Below are 19,915 nucleotides of genomic sequence, written 5' to 3' on the forward strand. Positions count from 1 at the left end.
GGAGGCTTCTGGGATTTGTAGCAGGACTTATTATGGGGTGTCGCACCTGCTCAGTCCCTCTTGTGGTGTCAGTTCAATTCCTGTCTCGGGTACTTGCATCAGGCAGAAGTCATTCGTTGGTGACCTTGTGAATGTCTGCGCATGCTCCAGGAACCAGATTGGGCTGGTTCTTCTGAAAAACATCTTACAAGGGAGTACATTCTTTGTTCTTTCCTTATTGGACATTCCAGGTTGGGAGTTTTATGTCATTAGCCAAGTGCATAGTATCGTAAGTTGCAAGTTGCAGGTGTTGCAGGGCTCCTTGCCTGGGGGCTCAGTCCCTGTTTCTTCCCTATCTCATTGGCAGGCAGCCTAGTGCTCTAGACTGTCTTGTGACCACCCTATCCTATCATGGGAGCCTTTGACACTCACGATGAGCACTGGCGACCACCCTAACGGCTTTTACTGGTTGACCCATGCCCAAATTTTTGTGGCTTATAGTGGCTCAGAGCTCTTTGAAAACGGAATTACCTCTCTAATGTTTCAAACACCTGGATCTGGACCTAAACTGCACTTCACCAAGAGTTATTAGGTACCACTCTTGAACAAACAATTAAGCAAAAATCTAAGAAAGATTCTCCTTAATTAAACAACCAGTTTTTCAAACAAATATGCCAAACAAAACTTAAGAAAACATGAGAAAAAGAACAAAAAGAATAAGCAAAGACTCGTTTTCCAAAAGCACACACCCCATCAGTGTTAAAGGGATTTGTAGCGTAAACTCTTGGATCCAAAAGATAGGACCTGCATTTTTGCTCTGCAGTCCAGGTTTCCTGGGGGTCAACTGGATTCCTGGTTTTAGAATCTCTGCAACAATTATGCCATTAACTCTTGTAGGATGAAAACACTGCAAAGTTTAGTAAAGGTTTTATTCAGTATATATTTAAAGAGGCAAAAGTAGGAAAGGGATAAGCATGCTGCCAGTGCCATGTGTGTTCCAATCTCTATTTCCAGCTCTTAAAGGTGCATCCTAGTGGGCCGTGTTCTGGGCTCCTTTGAACGTTCCCCATCCTCTGGATACACACAGTTACACACTCACACAACCTAATCTGGTGCACTAATTTAACAGTTACCTGAGCCTTTTATGCCCTCAGTGGTCAAATCCTCCCACTTCTTGGGACTCTTCTAAGGGCTTACCTAGGAATTACCCTGTTACTTACCAGATAACCTCAGATTTCTAATGCCCTCAATGGTCAATTTCTCCCACTTCTTGGGACTCTTCTAAGGCCTTACCTAGGCACTTACCAAACAACCCAGGTGTGTTTCATGTCTTTCATAGAGCCATTGTTTGGGCCCCAGGGGGGATTGGCTTTTACAGCTGTTCCAAGGTCTCCAGGAGAAAATCTCCTAGTGGTGCCAGACATCGGGGCCTTTGTATTTTCTGATCCATCTCAGAAACCAAGCAGGTGGCTCCTGGCTGGCTCGTCAGAAATGTTACTGGGTGGAAACCCCAGGTTCTTGCTTGGCATGACTCAGATTGACCAATAAATGAGAGACTGAGGTGAGAGAACAAGAAAGGCACCTTTATTTCGTTGTACAAGGAAATGGAGTCAGTTAGAGCTGCTGCTGCCAAGACTGCTCACCAAGAGCAGGCAGGCATGTTAATTTTAAAGTGATTTACAGGTAGGAAGTTCATACAAGTCTCATGGATTGAATTGTGTCCCCCCAAAATATCTGTCAACTTGGCTGTAAATCCTATCACTATGATGTCATTAGAGGGATTAGCGGCAGCAATAGAGGTCTACAAGATTACTTAGTGTCTTAAGCCAATCTTTTTTGAGATACAAAAGAAAGAAGCAAGGAGAGAGACATGGGGACCTCATACCACCAAGAAAGCAGCTCTGGCAGCAAAGCATGTCCTTTGGACCTGAGGTTCCTGCACTGAGATGCTCCCAGACCAAGGTAAAACTGATGACAAGGACCTTCCTCCAGAGCCGATTGAGAAAGAAAGCCTTCCCCTGGACCTGGCACCCTGAATTCAGACTTCTAGCCTACTGGACTGTGAGAAAATAAATTTCTGTTTGTCAAAGCCATCCACTCATGGTATTTTTGTTATAGCAGCACAAGATGACTAAGACACTCGGCAACATTTTTAATCATACTACGCAGGTGCAATGGGGTTTACATATAACCTACAAGCAAAAGCAGAATTCAAATGCAAAGCTGGAGGGAAGCCCAGCAAAGGAAATGATTTTTCAACACAACACTGTACGGGAGGAAGCCAGGTAAAGAATATAGCACTGTGGGGGTCTGTCTCATTCATTTGGTGGGGTTCTGGTCAGCTTATCCCTAGCCATCTAAAGTAGGTCACAATGGGTAGTAACCTTAGGCTCGAGAGTTCACACACACCTCTGGGCACTTTAGACAGTCCCTTCACACTCTCTTATCTCCAGCCCCATTGAACTAGGTCAACAGGTTCCACCTATAGGCTTAGGAGTTCACACACAACTCCTTTTATTTCTGACCAGCCAGCCTTCCCTCTCTCTCTCATCCCTATCTCTTGTGGGCTAGGTCAATGGGTGCCAGTGGAACATGTCCAAACTCAGCCCCTCTCTTCATTGCTGCAGTTCCCCCACTTCAATTCATGAATGAACCCAGATGGTCAGCACAAGCGAGCATACCAAGCTGCCTCCTCACTGGCGCCCTTTAACTTCCAGTCTTGGAAGGGTGTTGCTCCTGATGGACATTGACTTTTCCTGATGCATCCAACAGCAAACTGCTTTCTTGAAATTCAGAAAGCAAAACACTTTTTCTGTAAGTTCTTCCTTCAAATCCAAATCTTCTGTTCTCTCAGCAGTGCTGGGTGGTTCTGCATGTCTTTTCAAATGCAAAATCTGGGTGGGGCTCAGGTTTCATCCTAAGGCCCTCACTCTATACATAGGGCTACTGCATTCGAACAGCCTGTGTTTCCCTCAGGAAAATCCTAGTTCCTGTTTTAGCATATCCAATCAAGTATTGGATGAAGAGGGAGTTCCATGCACTTTGTAATCTATAATACCCAATAATGATTTCTATCATATATTTAGGTCAGCTTTACAACACTAAAGTGCCATCGAGTAGGTAGGAGAAATATTCAATATCCATAGTACATTCAATTAAACACATAATCCTAAACCCATAACCCTTTTAAAAATATTCTGGTTTTGTCTTCTTGTCTCCAACACTTGACTATCTTCCCCTTCATATGCATATGGCCTTGGAATGCTGGCTGGTTTGAACCAGTAGACCCTGGCCCCTTATCAGTCATCCTGCTTATGTGGCCTGGCTTTGGCACCAGCCACTTCAGCTGCAGCTTTTCAGCCATTACAAGTAATAACAACCAAAGTAATCATTTAAGAGTCAAAAGTTTGACTTCCCAGGTAGGCTTTGGCTGTGATGGTGGAGGCTATGGTGGCAGCCGAGTGCTGAGGAGAGGCCCGGGTGGCCTTGAGGCTGCTACAGGTGGAGACTGGGCCACTGTGCAGGGAGGCAGGAGCAGGAAAGCAGTGGATGTGGACACCAGAGAGCCCCAGTCAGCCGTCAGGAAGGTGTGGGAGGCTCTGCACATCTCCCACCGTTTGGCTGCTATCCCTCACAGGCCCTGCAGCCACTACTGGTGCCTCCTTGGGCTCCACCCTGGGCTCCACAGCCCTGGCCAGGGACAGACGGCAGCCTGCATGCTGGTGAAGCTGTCAACTAATAGGTTCTTGTCAAGCTGACTAGTGAATTTAAGTCAGCCAAACGCAGGGTTGGAAGAACAGAAAGGTTTATTCACAGTTTGCCAACTGGGAGGCAGGCAGGGACTCATGACCTGAAGCTGCCAGCTCCCTGAACCAGGGCAGATTTGGTCCTTTTATAGGGAGTGACATGCATATGCATGAACAGTGAGGGGAGGATATTATTCTTGTGAGGCACACGCAGTCCACATAATTTTAGTGAATGGATTTTTGTGCATGGCTCTCAAAATACTGCACACAGCCCTAAAAAAAATGGTGATGGCTTACTACTGCCACCCCAGGAAGGTCATGTAGCAGGTAGATTCAGAGTCAGTGCGCCTGTGCCTCAGCCTCCTGCCAGGAGAAGAGAAGAAACCTGGGGATTTGACCAATCATGGTGAAGTGCTGTAAAAGGTGTAACAAAAATGTAGCAAGAGTAGACTTTTCTGAAAAACAACTATTATGGGATGATTAATAACCCTTAATAACCCTTTCATGACTGCCAGCTTCATTCTCTCCTCTAATACTGGTCCCTTTAATCTTAAAGGGAAATAGGGGGTGAAGGTCATTCTTCTGTAGCTACTTCAAGCTGAATATGGGCAATGGTCCAAGCCTATAGGGCCCTCACAGAGTCAACTTACAGCTTTATCTGCAGGGATAGGTCAAAAGCCTTGTTGAAGCATCATTTGTAAATGGAATTTTTCAATCCTAAAAGGCACAAATCTAACAAGAAGCTTAAATATACAGGGACCAAAGGCAATAAGAGAAGTGCAACCAGGGGACCTAACAAGGGAAGAAATCAAGTGAGTGAGGGAAGTGCACTTTTTACAGCCTGCCATATATCCTGGCATTTCATCCCTGGTTAAAATTATGGAGCCACAGGGACTGATCATTTATCTTTTTTACTTTGATCTCAACCTGGCCAGAGGAATTTATATATGTGCAGCAAGATGTGTTTGCTACCTCACACGATCCTCCTTGTTCTGTCAACTGGTAGTCCAGTGCAATCTGGTGGTCCAAGACCACTTTGACCAAGGAGTCCAAGGATTTTTGCTGAGCTTCTATTGCCTGGCCTGTGGACTACGCTATGGTCTCAGTGCTCTGGGTTAAATTTTCTTAAGGTAGCCTCATGATAGATGAGTCCTCTCCAGGGGAGGAGCATTCTTATGGTGGCTCTAATTCCTGCCAGAATCAGTCCTATAGCTTGTATGTGTTGGGTGTCATTTTGAGGAGTGAGAATCTGTCTAGAGGTCTAGGTTGGCATTAAGAAGCCCAAGGTACATTCTCCCCCATGAAGCACGGGGTCTAGGTGCTCAAGGACCCACTCATCAGAATGACACTTCATTAGGTAGTGGGAAGTAACAATACACCCAGGCATATCCTTTCAGGGCCCAGAGAAAGTGGTTCGAAGGCATGGTGGTCAGGTTACCTTGGGCCTCCCTGAACCACCTGTTCTCAGAAATATTTCATCCCAACAGGCCAAAATAGCTGGTGCCAGGAGAGAAAGGTGGTGTGTTGGCTCAACAATCCCACTGGAATGAATTATAGGGCCTTTTGCTTTTTCTATTCGGACGGAGGTGTTGAAGTCAAGTGCCCAGCTCACCTCCACCCAAACACTCACTACACAAATTCCCTTGCCCCTTCGTACCTTGCAGTGCTGCTGGCATTTTTAAAGGAGTTTTCACAATCCTGGAGGTGGGAGACTTTCCAATTATCCATTAAAGTCAAGTTTTCTACTAGGGCCTGGGCCCTAACATAAAAAAAAAAAAATTAGGTCTCATTTATTGTCCCTTTGAGCTATAGGTCAAAAGACATGCCTGCTGGGTAGGTCTTGTTGAGGACTCCAGTATAGTTAAACCCAGCTGTAGGAGGCTTAATGAAAGGGAGGAGCAAGTAGGCTCTGTAGGGAAAGCTAGAATGGTTGAAAGTGGGGGGTGGCCCCTGGGAGTAGTCATAGGGAGAATTTGGAGGTTCCCTGAGGTTTTCATGGGAGGGGAAAAACATATTTAACATAAATGAAGTGGCTGGCCTCCACTGATGTAAAAAGTAAATTATTTCCCCAGTTTTTGGAGCCCTGTGCCCAAGGGATAGAGTAAAGAAACCCAGGAGGAATGTGAGAAGGGGCTTCATCTTAAGAGTCTTCTGTGTACAAAAGCAATTAATTCTTGAGAATTAAACCTTTGACTCCAAGGGAAGTAAGCGTATCCAAAAATGGGGAGCTGACAAGCAAAGGCCAAACATCTACAGCTATATAAGAGCTATAGCAAATGCAATTCCTAAGATCTCTACTACGTTCATAATTATCAGATATTTTCGCTTATCATGCACTTGCTCAGGGCCTGGTGACATGATGCTGGGGCTGTGTGGGGGCAGTGAGGGTGCCCTCTCTGGAGGGCCAATGGGCACAAAGGATGAGTAGCTGAAGCCGGTGTGCTTCTGGGTGGACAAAAAAGACAGAGGGTAAAAAACTTAGGAGCGGATGTTGGTAGGGCTGCAGATCTGCCTGGACCCTACTCTGTCTTGGGGTAAAGAGGTCCCTGAGTGGCTCTTGGGATCCCCCAAATGATGGAGGAGACACAGCCTGCCCTTGAAATCCCCAATCTGATGAGGACAACCTGCCCCTAAACCCAGGGAGCCCCAAGTCTGATGGGGCTTCATCCAGCCCTGCACTGGGAAAGCCCCAGACTGGAGGGGTAGGCAGAGGCCTGGATCTGAACACTTCTGGATCATGGGATCACCGATTACTTGTTTACTGGTGGAAGAGACAAGACAGGCCCTGGAGTTCCAGGGGATAGGGGGTGATTTGTACACCTGCTGCCTGTGCAGCCCTCGGGTTGTGGCTTAGTCCAGGACTAGGTGCAAGATACTTACACTCTGTGAAGCAGAGGAGCCTGGGAGGCCTGGTGCCTGCATGAGGTCCCCTTGGGGCTCGGCCTCCAGTCTGGTGGGGCCTGGCAGCGTGACGTCAGACTGAGGCGGGAGCAGCGACACCATCACCCAGTCCTGGCCTCGAAGAAAGCCAGCTGTGATGAGAGGGAGGACCAGCATCCAGGGGTGACCAACCCCAGGTCCACCTGCACTCTCACCCCACCCCTGGGCTGGGCCCTGCCTCCAGCCCATCATCAGAGAGAGACAGAGAGAGAAGCAGACAGATAAAAATGAGAGAAACAGAAGGAAACAGACAAACAAGAGATGCAGAGCAAGAAAGGCAGAGAGAGAGAGGAGATAGATGGGTGAGGAGAGAACCAAGGGAGCCATATAGCTGCCCTAGGAAGAGGGAGGGCTTGGCTGTGCCTGAAGAAGACCCTGCCTTGGACTCCTGGGGCTTAGACTCCTTGTCTCCACGGGGAGAGGCTAGGCCATGTGATTCAGGCAGGCAGCCTCCCTTCAGTAAGGGTGGGGAGAAGCTGGGGGACAAGTCAGACTCAGGCTTGGGGTGGGAGCTGGGCTGCAAGGGACTGAGCCCTCAGTGGAGGCTGGGCTTGACGTGGCATCTTTGGGGTCTTATCGCAGCAGCATGACCACAGTGTGCAACCGGTGCCTTGAGGGTCCTGGGTTACCTGATGGCACTATGACCTGGCCAGCACTGGGGATACCCCTGGCTCACTGCACAATGTCCAGCATGTGCTGTTTTCACCTATGCCCTCCAAGCTCCAGCACTTACCTATGACCTGCGCAGGCTGCTGCCACAGTCTCAGTTTCCCCATTTGAAAAGCTGGGTGCTTGGACTAGATGATGTCTGAGGGTCCTTTCTGCTCAGATCTTCTAGGATTATAGGGGATCCCTGTCCTCAGCACAGAGGAGTGGTTAAGAGGACTCAGGGCTCAAAGCCAGGCTTGGTCCCTTCCTTAGTGAGCTCTCTGAGCTTCAGCATCATCACAAGGAGAATGATAGCACCTGCCTCATAGAGCTGTGAGTATTAAATGAAATCATGCATAGAAAGTATTTAGCACATAGTAAGTGCTCGATAAATGTGAGCTGTCATTAATACTATTATTATTATCCCTGGTGGCACAGTGGTTAAGAGCTTGGCTGCTAACGAAAAGGTTAGCGGTTCAAATCCACCAGCCACTCCTTGGAAGCCCTATGGGGCAGTTCTACTCTGTCCTATAAGGCCATTATGAGTCGGAATTTACTCGACCACAATAAGTTTTGGTTTGGTTATTATTATCCCCAGCTCTCTGCCTTCTCCACCAACTGCAAAGGGCAGCTCCTCTTGAATTCACTCCTTTTGCCCATGTTGTTTCTAATAAAAGCTTCTATTTGCTGAGGGTCTGCTCTGGCTGGCCATTGGGTAAATGATTTGCCCCCATCACACAGTGAATCCTTGACACTCCTCTTACGGTTTCTTTATTTGCTAGTGGTGAGGGTGGGAATGGGAGAAGCTGGGTGTCCAGGCAGCAAAAAAAGCATGAGGTTTATATTTATGCCTCCTACCCAAGACTCCCTTGAGCCAGAGCAGGGAAACTGTGCTGTCCCAGGAGCTGTATATGTGTATGTGTGGGGGGTCATGGCTTCGGCTCCCCAGTACTCAGGCCGGGCTGGGTACATCTTTGTTAACTATGCCATTTCCTTCATTTGGCAGAGGGGGTCATGAGGGCAAGGAGGGGAGAGATCTTGCCCCAAGTCCCACCGGGAATGAGTGACGGGGGTGGGGGCTGGTAGCTGGGGTGCAGGTGGAGAATGATGGGGAGGCTCTCCCGCCCCTCCAAGAGTCCTCACCCCCCTTCTCGATGTCCTAGCGCCTGCTCACTCGGCAATGCTAAATGTGGTGTGACCAGGGAAGCACCAAGCTGGCCGTAACCGGACACCGAGATGGAGCAGGCCTGAGGCCTGAAAGTGTGGGGCAGCCCATCTCTGGCTCCGCATGGCAGCCAGGCCTGGCCCCCAGATCCCTGGACAGCTCCTCCTTACTGGCCCAGGGCTGCTTCCCCGGGAGGTGTTGCAGGGCTTGGCGCCTTCCCAAGCTGTTCTCCAGCTCCTCCAGCTGCAAGGCTGAGGACAGGCGGGGCTCCTTCCTCCCCCCAGATAGTGGGCTTTGTATGGTGGGGAAACAGTAGCTCCCTCCCTGGAGGTGGGAAAGCACGGTGGTGAAGAGCAAGAGTTTTGGAGTTGGGCAGACCTGAGTTTGAGTCCCAGCTGTGTCACTTCTTGGCTCCATGACTTTGGACAACCTCTAGCTCTCTGTGTTTCCCCTTCCTCATCTGATAAAAAATGGGACTTGTGAACCCACCTCCCAGGGTTGTCATGAGGTTTGAATGAGATGATGTATATAAGGTGCCCAGCACATAGAAAATGCTCACGGACATGTCATACATCTGGCCTCAATCAGCCAAATGTGGTTAGGCCCAAGGTTCTCTAACCCCAGACCCTATAAGTTCCCTGATGGTCTTGGTGCTTCAGGCCTGGGAGTCCTGGGAAGACTGACTAATGACCCCATCTGAGGTGGCAGCTGCCCTTGCTAGCTCTGCCCTGCCTGCCTGGCCTCCACTTAGTGGGGCTCAGGGAGCTCAGACCTTAGCTCTGCTCTTCTTCCTGAAGGTGTGGACCTAAGGAGGCCTCCCTGAGCCAGGGCTCTTGCCCACACCCCTCCTGAGGGTCTGGCTTTTCCAGAACCCCCACAGCATCTGCCTCACCCCATCCTTGCACCAGGCTCTGTTTCCCAGGACCTTATCTGTAGCCCTGCCTGAGTTCCTGCAGGTCAGAGGCCTTAACTGAGGGATTCAGTTCACAGTCATGGCATTGATACCCTGGCTTGGCCAAACCCCACCTTCCCTAAGCTCCCTATTCTCTCACTCTCCTTCGCACAGCATCCCTTGCTCTCCACCGTCCCTGGCTAACTTTTAGCAGTTTCCCACCTCTCCAGCCTTGCCCCAGCCTCTGCCACCCAGCCCTCACCCCAAAGAAGCCCAGTCTAAGCACTCACAGTGAGCTCTGGGCCATGGCCACCATCACGGCTTTGGGGACTCATTCAGTACAGCCGCTTCCTCTGGAGCTTCCATGGAGGTATAAATACTCTCACATGCTTGGACCAGGCTCCTGCCTGAGGGCTGGGGCAGGACTGCCTCCTCAGGGCATGTAGGCAGATCACATGCCCCATAAATGCCACAGGACCACAACCCTTTCCAGAAGCCCTGGGGAGGCCAATTAGGGCTTGACTTCTCTGGATGGATGGATGGATGGATGGATGGATGGATGGATGGATGGATGGATGGATGGATGGATGGATGGATGGATGGATGGATGGATGGATGGATGGATGGATGGATGGATGGATGGATGGATGGATGGATGGATGGATGGATGAGATAGATGAAGGGATGGAAGTATAGACGAACAGATAGAATAGACAGATTAGTGGATGAACAGATGAACAAAGGGATGAATGGAAAGCTGGGCAGACAGATAGATGGACAGGTGGAAAGGCAGATAGACAAATGACAGCTGTAAAGATGGATTGATGTCCTTGACCTGCATGTGGATGCTTATTTGGTAGTTGGGAAGGAAGGGTTCCTTGGTTTCAAGGAAAGAAGAAATGCTACCCCTCAAAGCTCCCATTCATCCACTTCTGAGACACCTACCAGGGACCCTTCTCTCCTTTGCCATGGTCACCTTAGTCTGCTGGGTTCTTGCTACTCCATAGATGTCCCTTTCCAGGGACCTTCCACCTATACACTAAATGTGGCTGGGCCCAAGGCTTTCTAACCGCAGACCCTGATGGTCTTGCTGCTTCAGGCCTGGCCGGGAATCTTCTGCTCTAACTTTCAGATGTCATTCATGGTCTGCCTTTTCCTTTCTCCTGCCTACCCTGGAATTCGGAAACCCTGGTGGCATAGTGGTTAAATGCTACAGCTCTTAACCAAAGGGTCGGCAGTTTGAATTCACCAGGCACTCCTTGGAAACTCTATGGGGCAGTTCTACTCTGTCTTACAGGGTTGCTATGAGTCGGAATCGACTCGACAGCACTGGGTTTTGGTTTTTGGTATCCTGGAGTTCAGGCTCTGAAGTTGTGAGCCCACCCCAGATGCAGCTCCCAGAAGCAAGGTCAGCTTGCCCACGAAGGTTAGTTAGTGGGGGTCACGGAGGATTTATAAAATTCTTGATTCCAAGAACATGAGACCCTGGATAGGCAATTCAGGGAGAAGCTGCCCCCGCCACCCCCCACCCCATGGGTTTTGAAGGTATGACTGAGTCTCATTAAGACAGAGACTCAAACCGCTTTGCATCAAAATCCTGTTTTCTTTGCTTGGCTTCATCCCTTACAGTGTTGCATTAAAAATCCCATTTCCTTTGCTGGGCTTCTTTCCCAACAGCTTTGCATTAAAATCCTGCTTTCTTTGCTTGGAAGATACATATAAACCCCATTGCACCGGTGTAGTATGATTAAGAAGGTTGCTGATGTAACTTGTATGAGCTTCCTACTTGTAAACCCCTTAAAAGTAACTTTTATCCTGGCCCTCGGGGAGAAGACTTGATGGCGGCAGCTCCAACTGACTTCTTTTCCTTGCGCTAAGAAATAAAGGTGATTTCTGCCTTCCCACCTTGGTCTCTTGTTTACTGGTCATTATCAGTCATGCTGAGCAAGAATCTGGGGTTTCGCCCAGTAACAGGATGGTGAAAAGAGGCTTCAAAGGGAACTTGGGGGTGGACAAGGTGACCTAGAATGATCGAGAGCCTGGACGGAGAGCTAGTTCCAAGGGACATCTCTTAATCCCCCCAGAGTGCAGCGTGCAGAAAGCAGTGGTCTGAATCTCTAGACACTGATTTGCAGAGAAGAAAGTCCCCTCTAACCCTCACTCTGCTCACCTGTGTGAAAGGGGCCAGAGTGGATGATGAGGCGGGGGAGTGATGGAAGGGACAGGTGGATTTTTCACAGAAATGTAGCCTTCATCTTTCCTTGAAACAGCCTTCCTCCAGTCACACTGGCTGAACTGGGGTGGAGGAATGCTCTGGGGGTTGGGGCGAAGGTGCTTGCCCTGAGCAACTATTAGCTCTGGGACCCAGTGGTCCAGAAGCCCCGCCCCCACAATGAAGCCACTTAAGCAGAGCCTGGGTGTCCCACCAGGAGCCACCTGTGGGCTGCCTCGGTAACCGGCGTAGTAGTTGATTGTGGCAGTGATTGGCAGCTGATGACTTGAATTGTGAAGCCAACAGAGATGACTGAATCCTTGTTTCATCTCATCCTCTGGCCTGGCATTCCCATCTCTAGCAGTCTTCTCGGAGCCCTGACTCCCCACTGCCCTGCAAAGCCCCCTTTTTCCCCCTCACAGGGAGTACTCTTCACCAAGGACTCCAGAAGTGTCCTCTCCCAGCTCTGCCACGGGCGTAGGCTAGTCACAGGAATGAGCCTCGTTTCCTTCTTCATATAAGGGGGAACCCTCATCCGTGCCCTGCACACCTCACCTGACTGTCCCAAGGACTGAGTGAGAACCAGGATGTCAAAGGCTCTGAGGCAGAGAAACCGACGCCATCTTGTCTGGTGCCCCTGCCTCCTCCCCTGGGATCCCAGGGCAGTGGAATTTCAGGAGAGGGTTGGGGGTTGAGATCTTTTCCTTTCCAAACATTTTCCATTCCCAGGAGGCTTCCCCATGGGGATGGTCAAGAGTGCTCATATACAGCTGGTGGCCCCTCTTTGCTACCTTAGTGGGGACGTTAGATGGACGAATATCCCACCATCGCTGGGGCTTCTCTCGGCTCTGTACATATCATTAACAGAGGGACAGCTCATTATTCCCACTTATAAGGGATATTAATTCTGCTGCCACTACTAATAATACAGACCTAGTATAAGACAGGAATCCCTGGTGGTGTAGTGGTTAAGAGCTATAGCTGCTAACCAAAATGTTGGCAGTTTGAATCCGCCAGGCTCCTTGGAAACTCTATAGGGCAGTTCTACTCTTTCCTATACGGTCGCTATGAGTTGAAATTGAATCGACAGCCACAGGCTTGGACTTGGGCTAGTATAAGACAAATACATACTGGTGCACCCCTCTCCCCACATGCTGGGTGTGTGTGTGTGTGTGTTTACACACACACAGAGGACGTCGCCAGTAGGCTACCTGCTTAGACTTACCAAATCTTAGAGTGGGAAGACCAATGGGAGGCCTTCCTATCCAAGCCCCTTCTATTTTACAGATGGGAAAACTGAGCCCCCATCAGTGGAAGGGATTGTTCCCTGCTGTGTAGGTGCCTGGGCTGATGTGTAGCCGGCTCTGCATTCCTAATCATGCCCTCACCCCACTGAGGAGTAATGTGGGAAATGGAGGTTCTGGGAGTGTCTCCCTGAGTCCATCCAACTCCTTGGCTCCAGCCTCCACCTTTCCCCCTTGACCACTGTCATCGCAAAAAGCTCTCCAAAGCCCTTCCTATCTCAGGCAGATTGGACATGCCCATGGGCAAGCCCAGAGAGGCTGATCTGCCTTTCCAAAGCCATAAATTCTGTGAGTCCCAGTGTGTGCTCTGAGAACTGCCTCCCGGAGGGAGCTGGGGACACCATGGACAGTGAACACTGCTGTGGTCACTGGACTCTGTGTGTGGGGGAACTGCGAAGTGCTAAACTATGAAAATTGAGTTTTCTGATTATGGTGGTAAAAGTGTGTCTATATGTGTGTCCTTGAGCCCGTCCTGTGCCTTCCTAGACTGATGGGCTGATGCAGTCTGGGACATGGTTGTAGAATCTTCAAGTGTAGGTGGGACCTCCAACTGTCTCCAGGCAATCCGGTTCCTGACACGCCCCATTCTGGGTGTGTGTGTGTGTATGTATGTGTGTGTGTGCGCGCATGCACACACATATGGGTTGGTGCCCAGGCTGGCTGTAGTTTGTCAGAAGCAGCAGTTTCAGACTGGGGGAGCCCTGAAGGTCCCTGGAGGGTGCTTGAGGGCAGGGCTTGAAGCTGACCGGCCATGCATCCTCCCAGTGAGCATGGGGTAGAAGGTCAGATTCCCACTGGGCTCTCTGTTGCATCCTGGGGTGTCTTGAGGGATGTCCATCCCCTGGGGCTTCCAGAGAGTTGTGAGAGCCTGGGTTCCCTTTTCACCATGACTCACGGCTGGCTCTCAAGTCAAGTTCCCTGAGAGATCACGATTCAGCTAACTCTCTCCCTGGCCCCATTAATCTGAGCTGACTAAGCAAGAGCCACAGGCAGGGTAGAGACCCAGGATGCTCATGACTGCAGTCATTCCTAAACAGCCTGGCAGACCTTTCTGTTTCAGCTTCTGTCCATCTCTCTGCCTGAGGCCTGGCCATGCCCATCTGACTGAGTAAGCTCCTAGCCCCTCTGATGAAGGCTGCCACAGCCTCCCTTTGGTGCCCTCTGAGCATGTCTTTCCATCTCCTGTTCACCTGACGCATGCCTGCAACATAGAAAAGTCCATCTGGACAACAGACCTAAACTTGTCTTGTTGCACCTGAGCTCATTTTTACTGTTTGGCCAGCATCCAGACTTTAATGCCCAGAGAGGAACAGGAAGCTGAGGCTTCTCCAGGGATGACCTTATCCGATCTATTCTTTCCCAGCAGCATGGCTCTGGGCTCTTCCTGAACATTCGGAGAAAAAGGAGAACAAACCAGGGCCCAGTGGGAGTGCTGGCGAGATCAATCCCTGGGGCAAGGGGGATGGTGTGGGATGGAAAGACGGGGTTAGGAATGAGGATGGAGGTGGGGTTGTGGAGGGAAGGTAGGGAGGAAGAGGGGATGAGACTGTGGAACTGGAGCTGGAATTGGGGATGGGGAGATGGATAGGAAGGGGGCTGGGCTGGGATTGGAATGGGAATGGGCACAGGGTTGGGATTCAAAAGGAGATATGGATGGGGTGGAAGAGTTGGGGGCAGGGCTGGGGTTGAGGTTGGAGAAGGACATAAAGATGGAAGAAGGGGCAGGGGATGGGGATGGATAAATTGGAAAGGACAAAATCATTCAGGGACCACTTGCTTGAGACTTCTGAGATGCACTCTCCCAGAGGTTATCTTGTCACTCTCCGGCTTCTGGGCATGCTGCCAGCCCAACCCCACCCAACCCAGATCAATGGTTGCTTCTCCACTCAGGAAGCCACCTCCTGGGCCACATAGTCCAGCCAAACTCAATTTAAAATGCTGAAAGCCTTTCTGAAGTCTAATGTCAACCCCTCCTTCTGCTGTAGAAGCCAATTTTGCCTTCCTGACCTCCCCCTACAGGCCTCAGCAGGGATGGTGGGCTGGTGGTTTGTGACTTAGAAGGAAAGTGGGGGGCTGAGTTGCAGGACTTCTGTCCTCCATCCCTCTGTTATGGGAGAATTGGGAGGGGGGAGCAGAAGTGACACCCAACAGCCTCTTCCTCATTAGAGTATGATGGGTGGAGAGACTAATAGGGGGGCAGCAGACAGGGGCCTTCTCTCTGTCCCTTCCTGCACATACACACTCCCAGAAAATTTCAATGTGACTTAATAACAGTCTCTGGCAATGTGCATGGCTCCTGGCTGGGTGGTAGAGGGTTCTGCTGTTCCGTGAAGACCAGGCTAAACTTAAGCTGGAAGATTAGACATCAGGAAGGACATCCAGGCTGGGAAGGATGGAAAGCCCAAGGGAAGTGTTGCTGTGTTGCCTTCTTAGAGGACAGATGGGCCTCTTCATGGGGGCTAAAGGGAGGTTACCCCTGAGGGCAAGGATGAGACATGACAAATTTCCAGGGCCCTGTGTCACCATTGGGCTTTGCTCCTTGTCTTTAGCTTTCTGAGCCATCTCCCTTTTCACAATAAATGATGAGGGCTGTGGATAGGCCAAAGGTTGGGATCAGGAAGGGTCCCCAAACCCCCTAATGTTTCTCTCCCCTTCCCAGGGCCCACTGGTCTAGAGGATTCTGGGGCTCCCCAAGTCCTGGGAAATAAAGTCCTCTGAGAACTCCCTGGCATTCCTGGGAGAAGAGGTTGTTCTTGGCTTTGGGAGGTGAGTGAAGCATGCGGCCTGGTGGGGGGGGAGCACGTGCCTCTGCAGGCCCTGGAGCTGGAGCTGCGCTTGGCAGAGGCAACGCAGGTGGGGCGGGGCGGGGAGCTGGGAGGACATGTGCCTCTCCCCGTGGTATATTCTCTCCAGAGGATACAGAGCCTGGGACAGCCTCCTCCCCATCTGCCCTCCCCAGGACCCAGCTTAGCTCTGTCCCTGCCTGGCCCACCCTGGGTCCCTTGCACAGCCACCAGAGAGGGGTCAGGAGGTGCTGCTCCCCCATCAGATGGGGATGCCCTTCCACTGCCTAGATCTTGTGGTTCAGAGAATCACCAAGATGGTCAAAGTGTCTGAGCCCAATGGGGATGGACAGGACTTGTGTGCAGTGCCACCCTTCTCACTTCACTCTTCAAGCAGCCCAAAGGAACTGTGGGACAAGCAGAGCTGGACCCTACAGCAGTAGAGACCTCAGTCAGACTCTAGGGAAGACTTCATGACTGTGAGGGAACTAATCAAGTTTCCTCCTTGGAGGACTAGGAGAGGTAGTGGGCTGGCCCGTCAGGCATGGGAAATGACCAGTACGCAGGCAGAAGGATGGACAAGATGACTTCTCAAGAGGATGAGCCCTCTCCACCTGGCCCTTTCCCTCTGACCAGCTAAGCCTTTCCACAATGCGCAAACAAACACATTCCCCCACACCTTAGGTGCAGAGAGAAGAGGCAAACATGCCCACTTGTTAGAGTCTCTTCTTAATCTGCCATGCTTCTTGGGACATTTAGGGAGGGCCTGGGGGACTTCAAGGGGAATGCCAGAACCTTATCTGATCAGGTAGGGGGTGGGGAGGAGCCATGGGAGCCAGAGGGGGCCTTCTGATGCTCCAGCCATATCCTTAAGGGCCTTTAGCTCCCAAACCTCAATTCTAGGCCCCAAGGGTCTGAGGGCTCCCAGCCTACCTCAAGTCTGCTCACCAGGCCTCCTTGCCTCAGGAGTCTTGAAGCAGAGAGGTTCCCAGACCTCCAAGGATTCTGCCTGGAGCTCAGCATCAGCCACTGGTCCTGACACCTGTTTGCCACCTGTCTGCTTCTCCACCAGATGCACCTTCCTGCAACCCAGCCCCCGCCCCCTACAGGCTCCAGGCATGCAGACCCAGGCCCAGGCTGCCCAGAGATGTTGAGTGATTCCTTGGTCCACACACACCCTTGGCACCACAGAGACTCAGCTCTCAGAGCTGGGCTCTCCCCACTCCTCCCGGAAGAGCCACTCAGTTGGGAATCTGCCTCCCTGTCTTTCAGCCCTAGTTTTCCAGTTCTAGCACTTCTGAGTTCTCATTTTCTCCCAGCACAGGATGAGTAAGCACACTGCCTCCAACACACAGAGATGCACACACACAATCCAATGAACAAACACCAGAAGGAAAACCCATGCTACAGCAAGAAGGATTGAAGTTAGACAACCTGGAACAGTAATTAGAAGAGCATGGAGGAGGGGGACCCCTTGGCCTCCAGGCACTCACCCTGCTTCCCGAGTCTCCCTTGGGCTGCAGTGAGAAGATGGGGAGCACTCAGGTGCTCCCAGCCAGTCCAGAGGCCCGTTAAAAAGGCAAACCCCCTCCCCATGCCTTGGCCCAGCCCAGCTGGCCTCCACGGCTGACTTGGGCTGGGTCTCCTCTTACCTGCTCAGTGAAGCAGGTTGGCGTGGGGGCCTGGGTCTAGGGGGCCAGGAGCTCCCTCCGTCGGTTCGCCTGTCAGCTTGGCCGTCCTGGGTCTGTGCTGACATCAGGTGAGGGGAGGCAGCTGCAGGGTGAGGCAATAACTATGATATCAGCTTCCCCTTGCCCTGAGGGGCTGCTGCCAAAATGGGGAGAAGAAAAAGGTGACTAAGAAGCTGGTTTGCTCCTTGGCTCTCATTTGACAGGCACTGGCTCCTGTGCCCGCCCCAACCACGCCCCGGCCCCCCAGCCCCTCCCTCCTCCTGGGCCAGCCTGGGCCCCCCTGTCCCTGCCAGCTGGCACAGCCTGTGGCCTGAGGAGGAGGAGATTGTCCCGTGGCCCCCACCTGTAACCCAGAATGGGAAGGTCAGCCCTCACGGGTGGGGCACAGGCTGGTTGGGGCATGTAGGTGTGTCAGGAGAACCTGGCCACCAGACACATGTTTGTGAGCTGGGTGGGTGGGGTCTGGGCAGCAGCACTGGATGGTGGCCCAGGGTTCTCTGAGGCAGGAGTGGGTGGGCAGTGGCTCTGACCCCTCAAGGGCCAGGGACCAGGCACAGATTGCCTGGGAAGTGTCTGTCTATGTGGTCCAGCCATCTGTGTGTTTCCCAGTCCCTCGATACCTTCAGGGTGTCACCTTGTGTGTGTGGGTGTGTGTGCACACATGTACATGTGTCCCTCCCTATGTGTGTGTGGGCATGTGAGTCTCTCCTCGTGTGTACCTCCCTGGTCTGTGTTTGTGTCCTTGGTTGGCAAGTGTCTGCATCCATGTCTTGTGTGTGTGTGTGTCTGTGACCTTGTATCCAGGTTGTGTCTGTGTCTCCTTGTGTGCTGTCTATGTGTTGACACCCTCACGTCTGTGTATACCTCTCTGGCTCTGGGCCTACAGCCCTGCTCTGTGTGTATCTTCGTGTCTATGTGGGTAGATGTCTTAGAAGAAACACAGCCAGAATGGTCCTTAGAAGCAAGGATGGGGTGACTACGTCTCACATACTTTGAACATGTTATCAGGAAGGATCAGTCCTTGGAGAAGGACATCATGCTTGGTAGAGGGTCAGCAAAAAAAGCAAGACCCTCAATGAATGGATTGACACAGTGACTGCAGCAATGGGCTGAAGCATAATATCCCTTGTGAGGATGGCACAGGACTAGGCAGTATTTCGTTCTGATGTACATAGAATTGGTATGCGTTGGAACCAACTCGATGGCACATAACAACAGCATGAGTAGAAATGGAGATTGTCCCCTTGTGGCTGTGGCTCTTGTCCTTGTTCCCTCAGAGTCCATGGAGAGAGCGGAGTGACTGGTGAGTCCTGAAGCTCTTAGAGTTGGCCCCCACAACCTCCACCTGGACTCAGGTCTGGGGTCTGTCCCTGGCTCCCTGGCAGCCCTAAAACCTATCCCTACCTCCCTCTCACTTCTTTCTTTGTCATTTTCTTTACCCCCGCTCCTGTTCTCATACCCTGGTTATCTTTCCTCTAGTCCTCCCACACCCACCCAAGACTCTGTCCTGGCCTTGACACCTTCCAAGCCCAAATGTATCTCCAGGGACCTAATAGTGGATCTGCTGCCCGGCAAGGCCTGGGGTTTGGCTTCTGGCCTGAAGATATGGACAGATCAGCTCCTCTCCACTTATTGTATCCCATTCCTAGGAGGGAGGTCTTGTAAACCTTGGCTGGCGGATAGTGGTGGTCAGCTGGCACAAGTGTGGAGTAAGCTAAAACATTTGGAGACTTCTTGCTCTAGGCAGGGAATGTATTGTTCTAAATTTCCATTTCAGAAAGGAGGATGCTGAGGTAGATATCAATGAACCCATTTGTGAGTGATAGTTAGCTGTGTGAACCTCCATACTTACCACTCTTAGCTTCAGTTTCCTCATCTGTTAACAAGTGAAGAATACTATTCACCCATAGGGTTGTGAAAGTTAAATCAAATTTTATTTTTAAAGTTCCTAGCACAATCCCTGGCACATAGCAAAAGCTCAGTAAAAGCATATGTGTCCCCTTTTCTTTTCAGGAAGCCCAGTGGTGCTGGTTAGGAAATGAGGATACATTGCCATGCCCACCTCAGTATTGGAATTTTGTTCTGGGACTGGGACAGGGGCACATTTTATTGCCAGGTGAAAACCCCAGGTTTTGCTTGGCATGACTTGTTACAGCCAATAAACAAGAGACTGAGCCGTGAGATCAGGAAGACACCTTTATTTCATTGTACAAGGAAAGGAGCAATCAGGGCTGTTGCCTCCAAGACTGCTCGCAAGCAGCTTGGGGAGGTGGGCTTGTACAGAGAGCAGAAAATGGAAATTCATCAAGAATATTGAGGATTGACCTTCACGCAGTCACTCAGGGTTTGGGGATGACTATGCATTTTCTCTACACAATGGTTTGATACTCTGGGATGGAGGAAGAGATTGATTTTCCTTCGTTAGGTTGCTAAGTCTCCACCCAGAAGCAGGTTGATGCCATCTATGGCCCATTCTGTGGTTATCTTGTCAAGGACAATTTCTGGCCCATTCTATAGCTATCTTGTGAAGGACAGATTCAGAAGAATGTGTAGCC

The 19,915-nt window shown here is 50.9% G+C and overlaps 1 protein-coding gene across 1 annotated transcript in view; it reads right to left on the reverse strand.

Moving 5' to 3' along the window:
* SLC13A2 (solute carrier family 13 member 2) overlaps positions 1–17,342 on the reverse strand; it is a 79,502-nt gene extending 62,160 nt beyond the window's left edge. The window contains exon 1 of the mRNA XM_049859539.1: positions 17,322–17,342. The gene's annotated coding sequence lies outside the window, so the exon portion shown is untranslated. The remainder of the gene's footprint in view (positions 1–17,321) is intronic.
* Between the last annotated feature and the right edge of the window lie 2,573 nt (positions 17,343–19,915).

Source organism: Elephas maximus, chromosome 19 (assembly GCF_024166365.1).
Source record: "Elephas maximus indicus isolate mEleMax1 chromosome 19, mEleMax1 primary haplotype, whole genome shotgun sequence".
Classification (NCBI taxonomy): Eukaryota; Metazoa; Chordata; class Mammalia; order Proboscidea; family Elephantidae; genus Elephas; species Elephas maximus.